Source organism: Propithecus coquereli, unplaced genomic scaffold (genome assembly GCF_000956105.1).
Source record: "Propithecus coquereli isolate 6110/MARCELLA unplaced genomic scaffold, Pcoq_1.0 Scaffold37, whole genome shotgun sequence".
NCBI lineage: Eukaryota > Metazoa > Chordata > Mammalia > Primates > Indriidae > Propithecus > Propithecus coquereli.
Window position 1 is genome coordinate 10,590,111 of NW_012149396.1, and position 8,653 is coordinate 10,598,763.

General features: G+C 49.9%; 1 protein-coding gene across 1 annotated transcript in view; it reads right to left on the minus strand.

Moving 5' to 3' along the window:
• RNF152 (ring finger protein 152) overlaps window positions 1-7,367 on the minus strand; it is an 87,848-nt gene extending 80,481 nt beyond the window's left edge. Inside the window, exon 1 of the mRNA XM_012651807.1 lies at window positions 7,131-7,367. The gene's annotated coding sequence lies outside the window, so the exon portion shown is untranslated. The remainder of the gene's footprint in view (window positions 1-7,130) is intronic.
• Between the last annotated feature and the right edge of the window lie 1,286 nt (window positions 7,368-8,653).

Consider the following 8,653-nt stretch of genomic DNA (forward strand, 5'->3'; position numbering starts at 1 on the left):
GGACTCTTGGAATATGACGCTTGACTACAAAAGACATCTTGGTGTGTCTTTCAAAACACCTCCCTTTATGTGAACTAGCTTGAGTGGGATCCCTGTTCTTTCCAATTAAACAGAAAGAAAAAGACACTTCAATCTTAGGCGATGATACAAGACAATCTATGACAAGTGCCCTTTGTAGAATGAACGAATGAATGAATGCTAAAAGAAACGAGAGATGGAGGCAATTTTGCCAGAGAAATTTGGAGTAGTAAAACATTGCCGAGGAATAAAGCGATTGAGTTAAACTTTTTAGAAGAGTTAAGAGCTGAATTCAGCTTTTAACGAAAGGAAGGAGGGAGAGAAAGAGAGAGGACATTTTAGGCCACAGAATGTGCTAGAACTAAGAAAAAGGCTATGCGAAGCATTTTGGGGGAACGGTGGAGTTTTAAAGTCAGGCAGAGCAAAAGTCAAGGTTGGAAAGGAAGTTTGGAGTGAAGCTGGGGATACCTCTAAAAGAAAGACTAAAAAATATGAGCTTCCTCTCACAAAAAAACAGCAGCCACTGAAGGTCACTAAGTGAGGGAATGAAGGATTTAACGTACTGGTCTAAGAGTGACAGTATTTTATAATATGGATTCGGGGTGGGAAGGTCAGGAAGTGAGAGTGACCACCGTGATAGCCCAGAGAGAAATAAGATACTCAGCTAAGACGTGGCAGGGGCATAGGAACTAAGGGAGATGCAGGAACTGTTACTAAGCAAGGATAGTTACTCCGCAATATTAATAATAATGCTCCCTATTTCCACAGGATCTGTCGAAGCTTTTACCAAAATCCCATCAATTCTTGTCAAACCTCAGTGAGGAGTGCAGTAAGTGTGATCATCTGAATTTATAAATCTGAGCTAAGCCAGAAAAGTTATATTTCCTTGGTAGGTGGGAATGAGATAGTGGGGATGAGGGGAGCAGAGAGAGGAAATATTAGCACAGAACACAGCATCTGTAGATTCCGCTTCATCATAACTTTGCACCTATCAGTAACACATCTTCATTTGATCAACTCCTTCTTTGCATGAAGGTCTGATACTGCAGGAAGCCGGTGTGATGTGAGAATAAGTTTCACCATGCAGACTGTTCGCAATGAGTTTTATTTATGCAGGAATTAATACATCAAGTGGCAAATGAGGCACCTTTTCTGACTCATCCCTTCCACTCCCAGCAGATCACAGCAGCCCCCGCAACTCCACGAAAGATGCACTCCAGGCCTCGGCAACCACAGATGCCTCGGCCTGGCCACCATGGGCCTCAAGAACCAGAGGACGCGCAGGTCACATACGCATGACTGAGGCCTCACTCTTTAAATCCTACAATGACAGTGAGTCAACTAGAAAAAGAAAATCCCCAAACATAAAAGAAGTACAGGCAGTCCCCAACTTAACAATGGTTCAACTTAGGATTTTCTGACTTTACAATGACGCAAAAGCAACGGGCATTCAGCAGAAATTGTACTTCGAGTACCCCTCCAACTATCCTGTTTCTCACTTTCAGTACAGTATTCAACAAATTATGTGAGATAGTCAACACTTTATTACAAAATAGGCTTTGTGTTAGATGATTTTGCCCCAACTGTAGACTAATGGAAGTGTTCCGGGCACATCTAAGGTAGGCTAGGCTAAGCTGTGATGTTCAGTAGTTAGGTGTATTCAGCGTATTTTTGACTTACAGTGTTTTTAACTGAAGATGGGTTTATTGGGACGTAACCCCATCGTGAGTCGAGGAACATCTGTACTTATTCTATCCCAACTGTGATTTCAATCATGGAGGCAGACTGACTGCTGGAACACAAAGTGGAACTCTTGAGGCCTCAAGGGAAGGAGCAGGAAAACCAACGCCTTCCTCCTTTCCGGTTTCCATGACATCATGGAGATGGGCAGTGCCAGAAACCACTTTCACGCCACAAGTGTCCTGTACCTAACCAAGCCGACTATGGTTCAAAATTAAAGTGGTAGGGATGCAGAAGCAAAACAAAATATAGAAATGCCTTTTGGAGCTTCCCAAATATAGCTCAAGACTAGTCCCACAGGACCTCATTTTCTTTCTCTCTCAGGCTGTGCCTGGGCCTCAGCCCGACCCGAGGCACCCTGAATGGGTTCCTGGATGGTCTATAGCTGCTTCTTCCTACTGGTCTCCCGGCTGCTCATCTCCCAATTCAAAACCCTTTTAGCTGCAAAACCTTGTCACTCGAGTGAAGCTGGATCACAGGGTAGCCTCTAATCCTTAGGTCAATACTGATGTCCCCTCAGTTACTGTGACTTGCAAACTAAACACAGTTTACCATACCACTTCTACATATGGAGAGCTGTCTTTATAAAAACGACTTTGCCAAGGTGATTACTGAGTCAGAAGCAATACTATTTAGTTAAATTCCATGCTTGTGCTTAGGATACTTATTAAGTCCTAACAATTCTAATGCATACATGCAGTTATCACAATGTGAACAAAGACACATGAGTGACCAGCTCTTCCCAGAGCAAAATCTCTCTACAAGCCCCAACTGCTCAATCCAGAGCCTCTTACAATGCCTATTCCACAGCTCCCAACTCTTTTTAGGGATAGTAAGGCAAGGAAGGCTTTAAAACTTACCACCCTCCCAGTCAACACAGTTGCTGATGGAAGCACAAATGCCCTAGAACTCTCTGGGTGTTCTATTAGTCTTGTGACCAGAAAAAGCCTCTTATCCAAATTGCTTTTTCTAAATATCAAAGTAATAAGAAGGTGACCTGAGGTTACCCTAACACATTCCTGCCCCCCTTTAGATCTTACCTGCTGCCCTGCAGATTGCTGCAGGAGGCCACCTCCCCGGTGACTCCAGGCCCACTGCCACTCTTTTTCTACCCTGGGCTGTTCCAAACTCAGGAAGTCTTAGACAAGAGGCAGATGGTGAGGAAGAGAAAGTCTGTAAGTAACACCTCTCTGTTACATAATGCTAAGCACACAGCCTCCTAAAACCAGCCTTGAAAATACCGAATGGCCTTTCACTTCAGAGTAAACAAGTATTCAAAACAGGCAAAGAGAGAGGATTATAATTCCTTTATTTGATGACCGATGACCAGTGTACAATCACGTTAGTAAATATCATATCGACCTATTAGTAAGTAATAGGTTGGGCGAGGACTGGACTCTTTATAGGATATCTATCACTCATTTATTCAATCAATACTCGTGTAACACCCAATACCTACCAAGCACCAAGCCAGGTCCCACAGGACACACTTTCTACCCTCACCTAGGCCAGATCACTCTGGAAATCATTAGTGCTACTCACCTGGATCCACGTCTCCCTTTTCCAGCACAAGAAACATTGAATTGTTATGAAATGGGATCATATGCCCAGCTCTGGCCAAAGCGATAGAACTCACCTCTGGGCGGGATCACACAATGCTAGAGCAAGACCCTGTGGTGTTTCCATCCATTGCTGCAGTGATCTTGCAAGCCCACGTGTAGACGCAGCTAGTCCCTGAGTGACTACAATGAGCAGGGCCCGACTACCATCCCCACTGGACACAGCATGGGAAAGAGAGAAATTGTATCTAGCCACTGAGATTTGGAAGTATTTGTTACTGCAGCGTAACCTAACCTATCTTGCTGATACATACAACCCTGTTTAAAAAAGAGATAGAAATCTGCAAAAGCACCCCCTCCCATCTGTTTTCTAAATCAGATAATACAGAAAAGCAGAATTTGTTTCAAAATTCAGGTGCAGCAAGGACTGAACACTATCTTGAAAAGCAGAAGGTGCCAACAGTATAGACAGGTACAACCAACTCTGAGGGAAGACGGGATGAAAACAGAATGACCTCTCAACAATGGTGGAATCTAACCATATGGAATCTAGCTTAAGAGTTTAAAGACTACAAAGAAAAGGCCACCTTCTGACAATAGGCCCAGCCATTTACGAAGCAGTGAGAGCCCTAATGAACGAGGCATTCGAGTAGAGGCTGGATGGTCATATTCTCCCTCCTCACAAATCCAATCCCACTCTTTTTTCATCTCTCTCCAGCTTCCACTGAACTTAATTAGAATCAGGTCTTCATTTCTCCATCTCCCTATAAGCTCCCTGAAGGTAGTTTATTCTGTCTCCGTCTCACCCCCACCCACCGCCCTTGGCACCTATCCCACGCCCATTATCTATCAGGTGCTGATAAACAGCTGCTGAATGAAGGAACGAACACTGCAGAAAGGACTGGAGGCAAAGGTCAGTCTAATAACCTCTAGAGCTCCTCCAGGCTAAAGCTAAACACACTATTGCACACATCTGGGGGTGGGGAGCCTCTGTCTTAAAAAAAAAAAAAAAAGGCATCGACACAACACTTTATTATGATTTATTACTGTACAAAATTTAAAATCACAATGAAATCTAACGTTGCACTGTGGCTATCTTTGTTCTTGGACGTGCATTTACATGTGCAGGCAGCTGTTTTCTCATGGGGAATTTTGTGTGTAAGGTATTTATTCTATTAAAAAAAAAAACCACACCCTTATTTCTGTTGCATTATTATACTCCCTATTATCCCATCACGTGGTTTTTCTTCTTACGGCAACACAGTACACACCCTGCATTATTGCTGACATAAAAATCACTTGTCAAAATACCTCTGTCCTAGCACCACGTTACTAATCTGATCTTTCCAAAGCATTGGCCTTTGTTTTAGCTGGGACTAGGTAACTCATCTACTTTTCCGAGTGATTCTTGAATGCTTTCAGTAGAAGGATAAATGCTAGTGTCACTTATGTTTTTAAAGTCACATTTAAAACAAAACTACCCTAGAAGTGAATGACAGATCTTTCAAGTGTTTTAACTTTATTTTTCAAGGGGCTGGCGGGGGGAATGGTGAAGAGAAAATCTGTCACAGATACCACAGTGGTGCAGCTGCTGCAGTGTACAAGAGAGCACCAGTAGCCTCTGGTCTTCAGCAATCTGTCTGCCTACAAGAAAAACCCCGGGGGCATCTCCATAACCATTTGTATCCCCTGCTACTGGTGTAGGATGCGCAGAACTCTGCCCCCTAGGAGAAAATGCCAATGCCAAAGTGTCCTGAGAAGTCTGAAGGTTACATTTTCATAGCACTCTTATCAAGATAACCCCACATCTGGTTAGGCTAACATCAAAACAGAACTATCCTTGGAAAGAAAAAAACAGGCCAGAGTTTTTGGAAAAGAACCAATAACCTAAAGATAAAATGCAGAATGAGAGTCTAATGGTTCATGGCTATATAAATGGAAACTTCACCCCAGCTCCATTTTCCCTTTCTGTTCCCCCCAACAGCCCTCTCCCCCACCTCCCAGTACTCACTGCCAGCTCGGCTCCCTTGATGTTGTAAGCACTGTTACAATGAAGGGATGGGAGAAAGACGTTGCTTCCTAAGAAGGTCACTGCATTTGACCAATGCCCTCACTGAGCACTGATCTAATGTATAATCAGTTTACAGTAACAGCTTTTCAACAAAGGATACCACACCTATAGACTGAAGCCAAAATATATTATTACAGATAAGAAAGCAGGCATATATCCAAAGACCACATTCAGATACAGCTGCCCATGTATTGATTATATCAACCAAGTGGAATTTCTACAATCCCAAATTCACCTTGCCCCCTGTGACTTCTTCAAAAGGAAGGTATACAGTCATTTGCAATTCCTTTCTCTGAACCAGGAGTTTCAGCAGCTCCCACATCTTCTCACAGCTAGGAATGATGTTGATGCAGAAACCACCCAAACAGCCCTGTGCCAGCACTGGCGGCCCAAATGACCCAGAGACACCCAGGCGGCTACCCAGATTGCTGGGGGTTACCTGATTGTGTCACCGAGTCCCTTTCACCCCCTTCTGCGTGATGACATCAAGTGGAAATGGTACGCATTTGGGAGGCAAGAGGCTGACAAGCAGGAAGCACAATTGAGACTGAGCTTTGTTCAGCCTGCAGTGAAATACATGCAGGAAGGGTTAGATACTCGCAGCGGAGAAGGAAACCCAAGCGCCCCCCACCCCACTCCTGGATCGGCAGGGCCGGAGTGGGTGCACTGGGGGTGGTGGAGCAGGGCGGCTGAGGTGTGGAGGGCTGGCGGGCCTAGAAGGGGGCGTCACGTCTCCTAATTGTCTCTATAGGATAAATAACCACCTCCCCCTCCTCCGCAGTCTCCCCCGCCCCCAAGTTCCCCTCTGGTGGTAGAGCCTCCACTAGCCACAGGAATCCCTCAGAAAGAAACCGAGAGGGAGGACAATAACGTCTTGGGGCAAAGATACACTGGCAAAGCACACTAGGTAAAGCCGGTCTTATGCGAATGCGGGGCGCCTAGTCACCCGCCCTGACAGACACACCAGCGCTGCATTCGCGAGCATCCTTCTTTCGTTTGCCCCCGTCCACCGCCTCATCAAGTCACTGTCACTGTGTTTTACCGATTTCTCTACTCTTTCCAAAACCGTGCAGCGCTCCCCACCACACCCCCAGCCCAGGCGGGATGCCGAGCAGCGCCCCACGAGTCCAGCTTGCTTTGTCCTGCCGCTGTCCTTCTCGGAGCAGGCGCCCCAGGCGCCTGTGTCCGCACAAAAGACCCCCAACATCTGGCCCGCCACGGCGCCCTCTCCTCTCGGGAGGGGCTCCAGGGCAACTTCAGCGGTGGGGAAGGAGCGGGTCGAGGGGACCGAGAGGGGGCGAGCGGGGTGTGCGAGGGCTGGGGGCGCAGCTGGGGCGAGCGCGCACACACGTGCACCCCAGCGGCGCGCGCGGCGCGGGCACGAGGCGAGCTCCCTCGGACCGGAGCTCCAGGGGGCATCCGAGGACTCGGCGGAGCCGCTGACCGTGCCGCCCGCCCAACTCCGCCAACGCTCGGGAGAGACGCAACTCCCGGGACCGTCTCCCCCGCGCCCCGGGCCGCCCCGCCCCGCCCCGCCGGACCCCGCGCTCCCCTCCCCGGGACCCCTGCGGCCCCGCCGCCCCCATCCGCAGATCCCCCCCGTTACACCCCGCGGCAGCTGTCCTTTCCCGCTCGCTCGGCTCCCGGGGCGGCCGCCGTGCGGGCGCAGACATCCCTGCGCGCCCCTCTGCGCCCCCAACCCGTTGGGGCCAGAGCGGAGAAGCGAACCGAAACTCACTGACCTTCCTCCGCTGCGGGCTCGGGCGGTCGCTACAGCGGTGGCGGCGGCAGCATCGCTGGGTGGTCCTGGCGCGCCCGCCCCGCTCAGCCACAGCCAGACGCGCACCGCGGGCCGGCGACTGCCGCTCCTCCCGCCGCGAGCCACAAGCCGCGGGGCGGCGCCTGCAGCCCCAGCTCCCCGCCTGGCCCTGCGGGCGGCGCTCCCACCTGCCCCGCCGCCCTCCGCCTTCCGGGTCGGACCCCGCCGCCGGGAGCCGGGCACCGAGCGGGAGCTTTTTGTGTCACCAAGACAGAAGCACCGAAGGGGGTGGGGCGGGAGGCTGGGCTCTGCGACCCGCGGCACCGCCCCTCCGGCGACTCCACCTCCTCCTCTCCCCTCAACCCGGCTCCGGCTTGTCCCGGACTTCTGTCTGTCCGTCCCGAGTCGCCGACCTCCCCCGGGAGGAGAAGCTGCCCACCCTCCCTGGCGTGCTCCCTCGGCCTTGCCCCCAGTGCCCACCCTCGACCAGGACCTCGACGTTGTCCTTTCCGCCGCGCGGGAGCAGGACCTGAGCTGGAATCAGGTGTGGAAGGAGGCCGAGCCCCGCTGGGAGCAGGGGCGGGGCCGAGCTGGGGGCCGAGGCTGGCGGGGAGGGCGCAGTCTGCAGCTCGCGACCCGGGACAGCGAGAGGGAGGAGTTTAGGTCGTCAGGTTTCCAGAAACTGCCCTGGATCCGTGTCATCACAGATACTTTTTGTCTGCCCCTGAAAGTTCACATGGTCCAGCCAGAGTGGGAACCTGCTTTCCCAAGAGGCCCGAATGAACACCCCACTACCTGATCCTTCGAATGGGGGACGGGGAGAGGGGAGCAAGGAGATGCAAGACCTAGGGTTATATGGAAGCGTGAATGAACCACCAGGATGTCCGGGCCAACCTTGTTGCTCACCGTAAACCTAACTTCCACCTTAGGGACATGCTGAGCATGTCTTGTTCCCCCAAGAAAATCTAAAGATATGGGCTGCTTCTTGCGTTAACTGCAAAATGGGAGAATGGACGAGGAAGGTCGCTGGTAAAGGGTTGATTTCCATATCCTTTGGTGCCTTTTTAAAAAAGAATTTCCTTGCAGAATGAAAACCTAAAACTCTATTCTGTGACTCTGGTGAAGTTCAGCCAGCCAACCTTCCTGGGTCTCCAGCAGCAAGGCTCAAATGAATGATGTCCCTGCAGCCGCTAGGATGGAGCCATCTTTCCTATGGTCTTATGCACAAAGAAAGAACTCCCCGTTCTCCCTCCCCCAAGTAGCTCCTTAAAATGCTTCTGCCAAGATAATTTTTTAAAGGGGGGGGCGCTATGAACTCCATGGGGAACACTAATGGGAGCTCTATGTGATCTACTAAAATTCATAATGTACTCAGGTGACCCTTGTCCTGTCCCCAAAATACAACCTGTTGATAGAGTCTCCAAATGTGCTGTCATTAAGCACATACAGAAAAATCAGTCACCGGGACACAGATAAAGCTTGATGGCTATCGGTTGTCTCTGGGGT